This window comes from Jaculus jaculus, chromosome 5 (assembly GCF_020740685.1).
Source record: "Jaculus jaculus isolate mJacJac1 chromosome 5, mJacJac1.mat.Y.cur, whole genome shotgun sequence".
Lineage (NCBI taxonomy): Eukaryota > Metazoa > Chordata > Mammalia > Rodentia > Dipodidae > Jaculus > Jaculus jaculus.
The window spans coordinates 166900576-166913298 of record NC_059106.1 but is presented as its reverse complement, the minus strand read 5'-3'; the positions used below and the strand labels follow the sequence as shown (position 1 = coordinate 166913298).

At 44.1% G+C, this 12723-nt stretch overlaps 1 protein-coding gene across 6 annotated transcripts in view; it reads left to right on the top strand.

The window, feature by feature from the left end:
* Nucleotides 1–12723, top strand: part of LOC101616704 (heat shock transcription factor 2 binding protein) — an 84044-nt gene that overhangs the window by 69202 nt on the left and 2119 nt on the right. The gene's annotated exons all lie outside the window — the stretch shown is intronic.

Sequence of the window (12723 nt, the reverse complement as noted above, 5' to 3'; positions counted from 1 at the left end):
CTGGCAAAACTCACCTGACCAAGAGCAGCTTGTGGGAAAAGAAAAGGTTTAATTTAGCTTAAAGACTCAAGGGGATGCTCTATGATGGCAGGGGAAATGATGGCATGAGCAGAGGGTGGACATCACCTCCTGGCTATCATAAGGTAGACAACAGTGACAGGAGAGTGTGCCAAACACTGGCAAGGGGAAACTGGTTATAACACCCACAAGCCCACCCTCAATGATAAAATACTTCCAGGAGGTGTTAATTTCCAAATCTCCATTAGTTGGGAACCTAGCATTTAGAACACCTAAGTTTATAGAGGACACTTGAATCAAAATACCACATTCCACCCCTGGCCCCCATAAACTGATAAACATCCATGATATAAAATACAATGCATTAATCCAATTTGAAAGCCCCATAGTTTTTACCAATCCCAATGATGTTCAAACATCCCCACAGTCCACAGTCTCGTAGCTGCCATAATCATTGCAAAAGATGGCATTAGGCATAGAAAGAAAAGTCTCCATTGGCTGGGTATTCAAGAATACCTGAGTTTATGGGGGACACCTGATTTTCTTTTGTTTCCGGGTCTCTTTATCCTTCCTGGTCAGGAAGACAGGTGACTTACCAGGGAGCCAGTGTAACACACACTAGAAGTGTCCCATCATCTTTGGTGGCCTTGTGACCTGGGAGCTGGGGCCAAAATGTTGGCCTTTTTTGCTCTGGTGATTCAATTTGTCTTTGGCTTCCATATAGGCTAATAATACACTTAGAAAAAGAAGTTACACCAGCCACAGGGGTGTACTATGTATGTGATTATTAAATTAGATTAAAGTAGATCTAAAGAATGGCACAAAATCTTCAAGTCATTTTGTTCAACCTCTAAGTTTAGTTATCTTGTGATAGCGCATACCATGTCTGAAGCATAGAAAGCAGCTGTGTCTTGTCCTTTAAATATCTGGTAGCTACTGAAAACAATTTGATCTAGAAACTTTCAGGAAACACAAGTAAGACAGTGTAAAATCTTGTCATCTGTGTTTGAAAACCTACTTTAGATACTTGTGTGGGTACCATTTACCCAGGGAACATTGGAAGCAGATAAGCAGTGGACTTGGAATATCAAAATGAGACATTTATTTAATGTTAGATTAACACCTGGGCATTGTTGAACCAAAACAGCGGAGCTTTAATGCAACATTCGACAACTCTGGTTTGAAAGAGAAAACACTGTTTAAAAACCAGTGTTCTTAGTTTAATCTTGGATAGCAATTAATTTGATGTACATTAGCAATTTTTATTAACATAAAGCAATTTTATGTCTTATCCATGAGTTAAAATTGATAAAGCTTAGGCAGGCTATCCCAACATATTCTACCTAACAGGAGGATAAAAGTTGCAGTGACTGAAATTAAATCACTTAAATCTAAGTGACTAAACCTAGTGATGGCCATTTGATAGAATTAGCAAAGGCCCCAGGACAAAAATCAAGCACTGAAAAGCAAGCAACTGAGTCAATAAGGAGGTTTATGGTGCATTGTGCACCTGTATAGTTAACCTGGGGCTCGTCAAGGTGGACTGGAATTACAAGAGCCTGTATGGGAAGCCCCAGGGGCCCCTCGGTAATCTGTTGAGGGTGACAGCCTCAGGTCTCTTTGACTCAGAGGTCTTTGGCTTTTCCAGTGGTTCCCTTGGCATTTAGGACAGGGTCCCATTTGGGACCTGGCAGAACTTGGGACAATGTTGACGAAGATGTCTGGTTGTCCACAGAGAAAGCAGGCCCTCAGGTGTCTTTTTTTTAAATTTATTTATTTATTTATTTATTTATTTGAGAGTGACAGACACAGAGAGAAAGACAGATAGAGGGAGAGAGAGAATGGGCGCACCAGGGCTTCCAGCCTCTGCAAACGAACTCCAGACGCGTGCGCTCCCTTGTGCATCTGGCTAACGGGGGACCTGGGGAACCGAGCCTCGAACCGGGGTCCTTAGGCTTCACAGGCAAGCGCTTAACCGCTAAGCCATCTCTCCAGCCCTCAGGTGTCTTTTGAAGGGCCTTTCTCTGAGCTACCTTCATTACTGCTGTGATCTCCTGGTGATGGTTAACTTTATTTTTTTTCTTTTTCTCTTACCCTTTTTGTTCTTTCCATTTTTCTTTTTTTCTGTCCCCCCCCCTTTTTTTTTCTTTCTCTCTCAGCTTCACTGTTAAACAAAAGTTACACCCTGGAGCAACTGATCTAAGCTTATCTGGTTTGGCTACCAATTTTTATAATTTCCTTTTTTTTTTTTTGAGGGAGGGTCTCAGTCCCAGGCTGACCTGGAATTCACTATAGAGTCTCAGGGTGGCCTTGAACTCATGCAACCCTCCTACCTCTACCTCCCCAGTGCTGGGATTAAAGGCGTGCGCCACCACACCCAGCTCAATTTTTATAATTTCTTGTGAATATCAGGTGTTGACCATGTTAAAAATTTATCTTTAAGAAGAATTTCCATCTCCAAGGTATCTGGAGTTATATTAGTATGCTTTCTTTTTTTTTTTTTCCAGGTAGGGTTTCGCTCTAACCCAGGCTGACCTGAAATTCACTATGTAGTCTCACATTGGCCTTGAACTCACAGTGATCCCACTACCTCTGCCTTCTCAGTGCTGGGACTAAAGGTATGCACCACCACACTGGCTTAATAAGCTGCTTTAAAAAAATATATATTTTATTTTTATTTATTTATTTGAGAGAGGGATAGAAAGACAGTGAGAGAATGGGTGTGTCAGGGCCTCCAGCCACTGCAAATGAACTTCATATGCATGCGCCCCCTTGTGCATCTGGCTTACATGGGTCCTGGGGAATCGAACCTGTATCCTTTGGCTTTGCAAGCAAACGCCTTTACTGCTAAGCTGTCTCTCCAGCCCTTAGTAAGCTTTTTAATTGTTTCCTTAAATCTCTGGGGAAAAGCAATGGGCAGTACTGTTTTCCCTGTATTGTAGTTGATAGTAAGTTATCGTTCAAAGGCTTTATTTTAGCTCTACAAATGCCCTCTAACATACAGTATATAAAATGCTAACTATTCTGTGCCCCCTGTTTTTACTTTCATCCCACTGGGGATTATGGGTGGGTACTGCCTCTGTCCCTGTAGGAATCTTGGTGGTGTCAGAGTTAGGAGTTCCAGCATGGGCTAAATAGTACTCGTTCCCCACTATTACTGCCTGGGCTTGTATCTTTTGTCTTTTATTTTTAGTTTATTTTATATTATTATTATTATTATTATTATTTTGAGGTAGGGTTTCACTCTATCCCAGGGTGACCTGGAATTTACTATGTAATTTCAGGGTGGCCTTGAACTCATGGTGGTCTTCCTACCTCTGCCTCCTAAGTGCTGGGAGCAAAGGCATGTGCCACCACACCCAGCTTCTTTTGTTTTTTAACAGAAGTTAAGGTCTGATCTAACATTAATGTAACATCTCTCCAACTCAGTTCATATTGTTTAGTAAATTGTTGGAAGACTTCATAGTAGTGGTCAGGGTCCTCAGAGTAACTGCCCAATTCTTATTGTATCTGTTTCATCTCATTTACAGAAAAAGGTTGGTAGATACAAGAGATCCTGAATTTCCATGGGGCCTCTAGTAGAGGATATAGCCCTGAAGGGTCAGTGGGTGTCTTCCTTACTAAAATCTTTGGTCTCTGACAGATAATTCTGGGTATGGAGGACAGGAGCCAGGGGGTGCTAGTGAGGAAAGTTTTGGATTGGACACCCTAGGAGACTCAGGGGCCACCGAGTGAGGGCCCTTAGGGTCAGTAGTTAATGGGGTGTTTCTAGGCTTCGTCCTTTAGCTGGCTCAGGCTTCTCTGCAAGGGGCTCAGGAGCCTCTTCAGGGAGCTCAGGGAGCTCCTTAAGGGGCTCAGAGGTCATCCTAGAAAGTTTGGGGGTCTTCTTGGGAGACTCTGAATTCTCTTTAAGAGATGTGGGCTCAGCATCTATTGAAGTTGGAAGGTTGGGGGCATTGGGCTACCAGTAGCAGCTGGGTTAATCAGGCCCAGTTGGTGGTCAGCACCCCACTCAGGATGGTCACAGAGGCCTGGTGAGCTCTCCACTTCCCTTTTGAGCCTGTGAGGATTAATATTACCAACTTGACGAACCTGGGAGACAAACCTGTGTGCATGTCCGTGAGGAAGTTTCCAGGTTGTGTTAACTGAGATGGGAAGATCCACCAATCCCATGGCCTGGGGCCCAGGACAGAATCACAAGGAGAGATAATGAGCAGAGCGTACATCTGTGTTTACTGACTGCAAACACAATGTGACCAACTGCTTCACCTTCCCCACCATGATGAACCATAGCCCCTCCAAATTAGTAGGAATAAATACTTCCACTCCCAAAGTTGTTTTTACCAGGTATTTGTTCACAGCAATGAGAAAAGTAATGAGTACATCTGATAGCAATCTTGAGAGGCTGCCTGGAGTCCTACGCATTCCCAGAAATGGCTTGTTAGCAAGGAGCTAACTGATGAGTTGGCTTCTGCCCTGGTCCCACCTGGCGCACCTTCCTTAGTTTCTGATCCTGAGGAAACCAGACCACCGTCACAAGCTTGCTCCATGAGCGAGTGAAACGCGTGAAGTCAGAGGCAAGCAGCTTGAGGTCTGAAGTGCCGCCGCAGCTGCACGGCCTCAGTGCCCTCCTACGCACCACTCGCTGTCCCTCCACACACACCCTCGTGCCAGCGCCACCAGGGCGGCCATTAGGCATGTCCATCAGTCCATGGTTTCTTCTTGCCTGCTTTGTTATTTTTTATTTTATTTTTTGATAAGGAAATATACCTGCCCTTTTAGGGTAAAACAACTTTACACCTGGCTAATCGGCATATGTGCATGTTTATCCTAATTAGCATTCCGCAGCTGTTATTAGAAGTATCTTTATTTCTGAACTTTTGGAGATTGCAGCAGCGTTCATTTGCTTGGCTTCTCACTAATGCCTTACGTACCCTTCAGCGTGTCATATGGCTTATGTTCTAACTTCGTGTGTTTAATTCTGAATGTGTGCAGGTTTTCCTGATAGCTTTCTGTTGCTGATTTCAAATGAATTGCTACTGTGCCAGAAAGCATTCTGTGTATGATTTTAGTCCTTTAAAATTTATTGAGACTTGCTTTATAGCTCAAAATATGGTCTACTTTGTAAAGTTCCACATGCCCTTGAAGAGAGGATATATTCTGCTACTGCTGGGTGGAAGTTTCATAAATGTTAATACTTTTTGGTGTCTTAGTTGATGGCACTGTTAGGGTTTTTTTTTTTTTTAAGTTTTTTGGTTCATTTTTTATTTATTTATTTGAGAGCGACAGACACAGAGAGAAAGACAGATAGAGGGAGAGAGAGAATGGGCGCGCCAGGGCTTCCAGCCTCTGCAAACAAACTCCAGACGCGTGCGCCCCCTTGTGCATCTGGCTAACGTGGGACCTGGGGAACCGAGCCTCGAACCGGGGTCCTTAGGCTTCACAGGCAAGCGCTTAACTGCTAAGCCATCTCTCCAGCCCTGTTAGGGTTTTTTTTTAAATATTTCTTTGCTGAATTTCTCTCTACTTGTTGAAATCAATTTGACTGTCACCATGCAGTTTGTCCTTTCACTTCCGTCTCACTTTGCTTTCTGTTCTGAAGCTGTGCTAAGCATGTCTCCCCAGGACTGTTCTGTCCTTTCCTGGACTGACCTTGTTATCATTACATAATGCACCTCCCTACCCTATTGGAAATTCTTGCTCCAAAGAGTGCTTTGATAGCAGGATTATTGCTAGATGTTGTACTTGTTTTCTATGTCTGTACTTTCACCATACCCATGTCTTTATTCATACATTTAATTTAAATATTTTTACTTATGAGAGAGAGAATGGGCATGCCAGGGTCTTCAGCCACTGCAAACAAACCCCGTACATATACGCCACCTTGTGCATCTGGTTTATGTGGATCCTGGTGAATTGAACGGAAGTCCTTTGGCTTTGCAGGGAAACAACTTAACCTCTAAGCCATCTCTCCAGCCCCTCATGTCTTTATTTAAAGTGGCTTTCTTATACTTGGGGTTTGTATTTTAAAAAGTTAACCTGGGGCTGGAGAGATGGTTTATTGGTTAAAATGCTTGCCTGTGAAGTCTAAGAATTTTACTCCCAAGGACCCATGGAGGCCCTGGTATACCCATTCTCTCTCTCAAATAAATATATAAATAAAAAGTTAATCTGAAGACTATACTCTCAGGGATCATTTCTGTAGTTCTCATAAAGTTAATCTTGGGCCTGAAAAGATGACTCAGTTAGTGAAAATCACTTGCTGCATAAGGATGAGGATCTTAGCACCCAGTAAACGCCAAGTGTGATGGCTCACTCCTGTAATGCAGGTGCTGGGAGATGGACGTTGGTGGTTTGCAAGCTGGCCAGCTAGTCTAGCAGAATTGGTGAGGTCTGGATTTAGTGAGAGATTTCTGTCTCAAAAAGTAAGGTGAAAGTGACTGAGGAAACCCCCACTGTCAGCCTCTCGCTCTGTGTGCATGCTCACACATGTGTACTTACACATGCACACCACATATACATGCAGAAAGTTAGTCTGATCATTCCTGCCTTTTTCTTTTTTTATGTTTTTATTTTGTTGATTAGAGAGAGAAAGAGAGAAAGAGGCAGATAGAAAGAGAATGGATACACCAGGGCCTGCAAATGAACTCCAGAAGCATGAGCCACTTGTGCATCTAGCTTATATGGTCCTGGGGAATCGAACCTTGGTCCTTTGGCTAGTGCCTTATCTTCTGAGCCATCCTTCCAACCCTGCCTTTTTCTTTTATTTGTATTTTGACAAATTTATACACATATTTTTTTGGTCATGTACACTCTCCCCCACTCCCTTTCACCTTTTTTTTTTTTTTTTTCTTTTTTCAAGGTAGGGTCTGACTCTAGCCCAGGCTGACCTGGAATTCACTATGTAGTCTTGGGGTGGTCTTGAACTCATGGCAGTCCTCCTACCTCAGCCTCCCAAATACTGGGATTAAAGGTGTGCACCTCCATAACAGGCATAAAAATATTTTTTAAATATTTTATTTTTATTTATTTGACAAAGAATGGGTACGCCAGGGCTTCCAGCCACTGCAAACCAACTCCAGATGTGTGCACCCCCTTGTGCATATAGCTAATGTGGGTCCTAGGGAATTGAACCTGGGTCCTTCAGCTTTGTAGGCAAACACCTTAACTGCTAAGCCACCCCTTCAGCCCATAAAAATATTTTTAAAAGACTTTATTCTTATTGTTGGTTCTCAGTAACTTGATTATGATGTGCATGGTGTGGTTTTAAGTTCCTAGGTTTTTTTTTTTTTTTTTTTTGGTTTTTTGAGGTAGGGTCTCACTCTAGCTCAGGCTGACCTGGAATTCACTATGTAGTCTCAGGGTGGCCTCGAACTCTTGGCGATCCTCCTACCTCTGCCTCCCGAGTGCTGGGATTAAAGGCGTGCGCCACCACGCCTGGCTTAAGTTCCTAGATCTTCATATTTGGTTATTTGGGGCCATTTCTTCAAATGTTAGTCTGTCCTTGTAGGTTCCAGTACCAGGCTTATTGTTCTATGAAGTATTAATGTTTGTTGTTTTTTTTTTCTGCTTTATTTCCTTTCAACCATTTTTCCTGTGTGTGAGGGCAGAAGTTTCCCACAAGGAAACTAGACTCTTGAGCATTTTGGAAGCTGCATGTTTTCCTCCTGCTAGCCCTCCTCCTCCTCAGGAGGCACCTGGTGCCACTGCGTGTGCCTGCTGCTTCCTGTGGCTTCTTTACCCTTCTGCCACCAGTGCACCCATACTGGGTCATCGCAGTAAACACACTCTCAAAAAGTAAAGTTCCTGGAAGACCACACCAAAAGTAGTTCTGGAAGAAACTGTTCTTTGAGGTGAAATTCCTGAATGATTTCTGGCCTTGGAAATCTGAGAACGTTGGCAACTAAAGGGAGCATAGGAGCAGGGAGCACCACTCTGAGGGCCGCTCCCCACAGGTCTGCCCCATGCCTGCTCCCGGCGTGGCCCCCAGGCTCAGAGAGGATCTTCTCTCGCCCACCATGAGAGGCTCACAGAGCAGGAATGCCTTACCCAGTCAGGGAGGACCACTCTGGGTGTCCATAGCGTATGGGTTTGTCTTATGAATTCATTTACTGGGAAGTGTGGCAATCATGTGTCACCAGTGAGCTCTCGTTGCCAGCTGCATGTCTGCTCACTTCAGTGCGTGCTGACGCCTGGGGTGGGACCTGCGTGTCCATGGGAGCCAGCCCTGCTGCACAGCTTGTTTCGGAAGAGCAGCTTTGTTCCATTGCTTCACTGTGCTCAGTAGCATCTCTTCCCCTTCCCTCTGTGAGATCTATTGACTACAGTTTTGTGTTGAAAAGTTGAGATCTTGGATGAAGGAAGTGAGGAATCTGTTGCTGGAGTGTAATTTAGAACAGATGAGCGTGATTGTGGAGTAAGCCAGGAGGCTACATGCCATTATAAGAGGTTTCGCTTTTACTGTAAAAGTGTGAGGATACTGTGTTTTTGGATGTGGGAAAGAAAAAATTAGAAATTGTGTAGCTTTACTATTCCATCTGTTTTTCATCTGAAAGGTTAGGTACGCTGTACCCAGACCTTCAGAATCCTGCATGAAACCCCCACTAGGAAGCCTGCCCAGGTCCAGTCATTTCTTCTCTGTTCCTCTGAGAATGGTGCCAGCAATCACTGTTGTATGGCTCATCTGTCACTTGTTGGTAGCCTAGCACTGTTGTCTTGGCTGTCCCTGACTAGGTGAGAGAGCCCACACTTCAAGTCTTGTTTCTTCTGTCAGATTAAAGTCAACTCCAAGAGGAATTCCAAAGTTACTCTGAGCAGTGACAGTATTTTGGGAATTAGGATGTGATCCCTCATACCACCTGCTTTGAAGGAGCCACTCAGACTGCAGGTTGTATAGTTCTAAGTCTGTGGAAGGCTAGGGCTGGGCGACCTCCTGGGCTGTGTCACTTTAGATGCTGAGCACCTGGTCAGGACTCTGGAGAAGGAACTAGCTTCTAGCTGTCATTGAGGGAGACTGCCTTTCTTTTGTCTCATTGAATTAATCATTGACTATTTGGTGTTTGCATTAGACAATACTTACGAATTTATGAAAGAGAGAGAGAGAATATGGGCACACCAGGGTCTCCAGCCACTGCAAATGAATTCCAGATGCATTCGCTGTCTTGTGCATCTGGCTTACCTGGATTCTGGGGAGTTGAACCTGGGTCCTTAGGCTTCATAAACAAGTAACTGTTAAGCCATTTCTCCAGCTCTGGTATATGATGATTGTTTATTATTTCTTTGTAAGCAGAGAAGGGAGACAGAGAGAATGGGTGTACCAGGGCCTTCAGCCACTACAAACTAACTCTTGATGCATGTGCCATTTTGTATATCTGGATTTACAGGGTTACTGGGGAATTGAACTCAGGTTGTTAGGCTTTGCAGGCAAGTGCCTTAACTGCTGAGCCATCTCTCCAGCCTCTCCCCCACCCCCAGTTTTTTTTTTTTTTTAAAGCTGGAGAGATGGCTCAGCAGTTAAGGCACTTGCCTGCAAAGCCAAAGGACCCACGTTGATTCCCCAGCACCCATGTAAAGCCAGATACACAAGGTGACGCATGTGTCTGGAATTTGTTGGCAGTGGTTAGAGGCCCTGGCACATCTATTCACTCTCTATCTGTCCTGCCCTCTCAAATAAATAAATAAAAATTAAAAATATTTTTATTTATTAGAGAGACAAATATAGTAGTCACACCAAGGTCTCTTGCCTCTGCAAATGAACCCCCAAAACATGCCACTTTATGAATCTTGCTTTACGATTGGGGATTTGAATCCAGGTTGACAGGTTTTGTAAGCAAGTGCCTTTAACTACTGAGCCATCTCGCCAGCCTGGAGTATTTGGATTTGATGGAGAGGGTTTTCTTCTATGGAACACTTTTCTGCTTTACAGTTATCTGTTCTCTTCAACCTTGTTTCACATAGAAATGAATAGAAACAACTTAAGGGGAGGAAAGATTTCTTTCCCTCACAGTTTCAGAATGTTTTGGGCCATCATGGTGTAGGGGACATGGCAGAGCAGAGCAGCTCACATCATGGTGGCCAGAAAGCAGAGCATAGTGGAGAGGACCAGGGATGTGCTTCACACAATTTTGTTTGTTTTTATTTACTGTTTTTCTCTTTGTACCCAGCCCTTCGGTTTCTTATAGAAAGTGTATAATTGACTCTTTCATATGCATTCTCTGTCTCTTGTGTTTGTACCTTTGTACCCTCCCAACCCTCATTTAGATGGGGTCTCTCACTGGCCTGGAACTTGCTATATAGGCTTGATTAAGCTGGCCAGTGAGCTCCAGGAATCTGCAGGTCTCTACTTCCCCAGCACTGGGATTATGAATACATTCCACACCTGACTCTACAGCTCATCTCTCTCTCTCTCTCTCTTTTTTTTTTTTTTTTTTTTTTTTTTTGGTTTTTCGAGGTAGGGTCTTGCTGTGGCCCAGGCTGACCTGAAATTCACTCTATGTTCTCAGGGTGGCTTTGAACTTATGGTAGTCCCCCAGTGCTGGGATTAAAGGTGTGTGTCACCATGCCCACCTCCCATCTCTGTTTTTTACATGAGATATGGGAATCAGCTTAGATCCATACACTTTCAAGGCAAGCAACTTTATTGAGCCATATATTCCCAGCCCTATACTGTTTCTTTTAATTAGTGATCGCAATAGAGAAAGAAGCACTGAAACATTTCTTTGCTCTTTTTTGTTTACTGTTGGGTTGTGTAGCATTCTGTTCTGTATCACTGGTTTGTCACTTTACTGTGGTAAGATTTTCTTCCGGGCTGACAGTAAAGCCTTTCGTCAGGACATTCCTTTACCTCGTGATATGCTCTTAGTACTTTCTCCTGAGAACATTCTCATCCTCTGACTCCTGAGCCACTCGCAGTCTGGCTCTGCTGATCAGCATTGGCACATAGTGGCCTTCCTTGCTTTCTCATTGCAGTTTTTTTTTTTTTTTTAATTTTTCGAGGTAGGGTCTTACTCTAGCCCAGGCTGACCTGGAATTCACTATGTAGTCTCAGGGTGGCATCCAACTTATGGCGATCCTCTATCTCTGCCTCCCAAATGAATGCTGGGATTAAAGGTGTGTGCCACCATGCCCAGTTCATTGCAGTATTTGACTGTCAGGCATTGTATGTAGCCAAGGTTTTCTGTTCTGGGCCACACAGTAAACATTTTGATTTTTGAGGGTGTGGTCCCTCATGAGGTCCCTGCTATATATTATTAATAGATTTTAAAGAAACACTCAAAAATTGAAATTCTCTTTCTTTACCCCTTCATACAGCACAGAATCAGGCCCTGAGCTGCCTTGGCCGGGAAGCTTGGGTGCCCCTGCAGGAAAGAGTGAGGCAGGCAGGTTATGCGATAGACCTGGGATGTCCGTGCTTCCTGTTCTGCTAGGCTGTGTGCTTGCTGTCATCTCTCTATATGTTGGGGAGGGCTTTGAATGTGTTTGTTGCCATGGTTACCATCTATCCTACTGACTGGAGTCAAATTTCACGAGCCCTTTCTTGAACTTGAGGAGGGCTGAACTGCCAGTGTCTGTAGCCTTGGCTACCTTACAGGGTCTCTTCCTGTCATCATAGGCCTGTCTCTCCCCAGGTGTAGTTACCATGTCTTAGGGGCTGCCAGATCATGGTAGGTGAGTTCTCTATTTAGTTTCAGAATGTGTCTGTCCACTTGTGCCTGGATGGGGCTTTCCCTGTGATGTTGGCCTCTTCTGTCGTAGCCACCCCCTCCTGTATTTTCTCAGGACTTCTCCCTGTCCCCCACCCAAAGTAAGAGGATTCCAGTGGTCTGTTCATAGGATAGGCTCCTGCTCTTCCGCCAGTGAGGAGTGGGTTTTACATTGTCCTTCCCTGTACATAGTCTTCCGTTTGCTCTATAGGTGAAGCTGCTGACTTCTAGAAAGATCCTCGTGAAAGAGGGTTGTGGGCTGGAGAGATGGCTTAGTAGTTAAGGCATTTATTTGCTTGCAAAGCCAAAGGATCCCGTTTTGGTTCCCCAGGACCCATGCAAGCCAGATGCACAAGGTGGTGCATGCATCTGGAGTTCATTTGCAGTGGCTAGAAGCCCTGGTGTGCCCATTCTCTTCCTCCCTCCTTCCCTGCTTCTTTCTCTCTCTCAAATAAATAAAATATATTAAAAAGAGAGAGAGGGTAGTGCTGGGCTAGAGATGGCTTAACAGTTAAGCCTAAGGACCCAGGTTCAATTCTCTAGTTCAAGCCAGATGAACAAGGTGGCACTTGAATCTGGAGTTTGTGTGCAGTGGCTGAAGAACGTAGCATGCCCATTCTCTCCCCCGCCCTGTCTCTTTCTCTTTCTCAAATAAATGAATAAGATATTTTAATAAAAAAAAAGTGTAGTGGTAAGAAAGAAGGTTCTGAGCATGGCCCCTGCTACAATTCTTAGTTCATAGCACATCGATAGCATGTGAAAGGCTTCCACCAGAGAGGAGTGTCAGGACATTGGCTAAATCTTGGGTGAGGAGTGTTTGGTTTAGGCCATGATTTTGGTCTGTATTTTAGTGGCTGCTACAAATAAGCAGGACCATCAGGTTCTATTACTGCTGGGGGCAGTCAGATGGAAAATAATGGCGTACATTGTGAATATTGCAGCCAAGGACATTATTTAACTCAAGGCCCTGAATAGAAGTGTTCTTTCTGTGTTATTTCTGAGG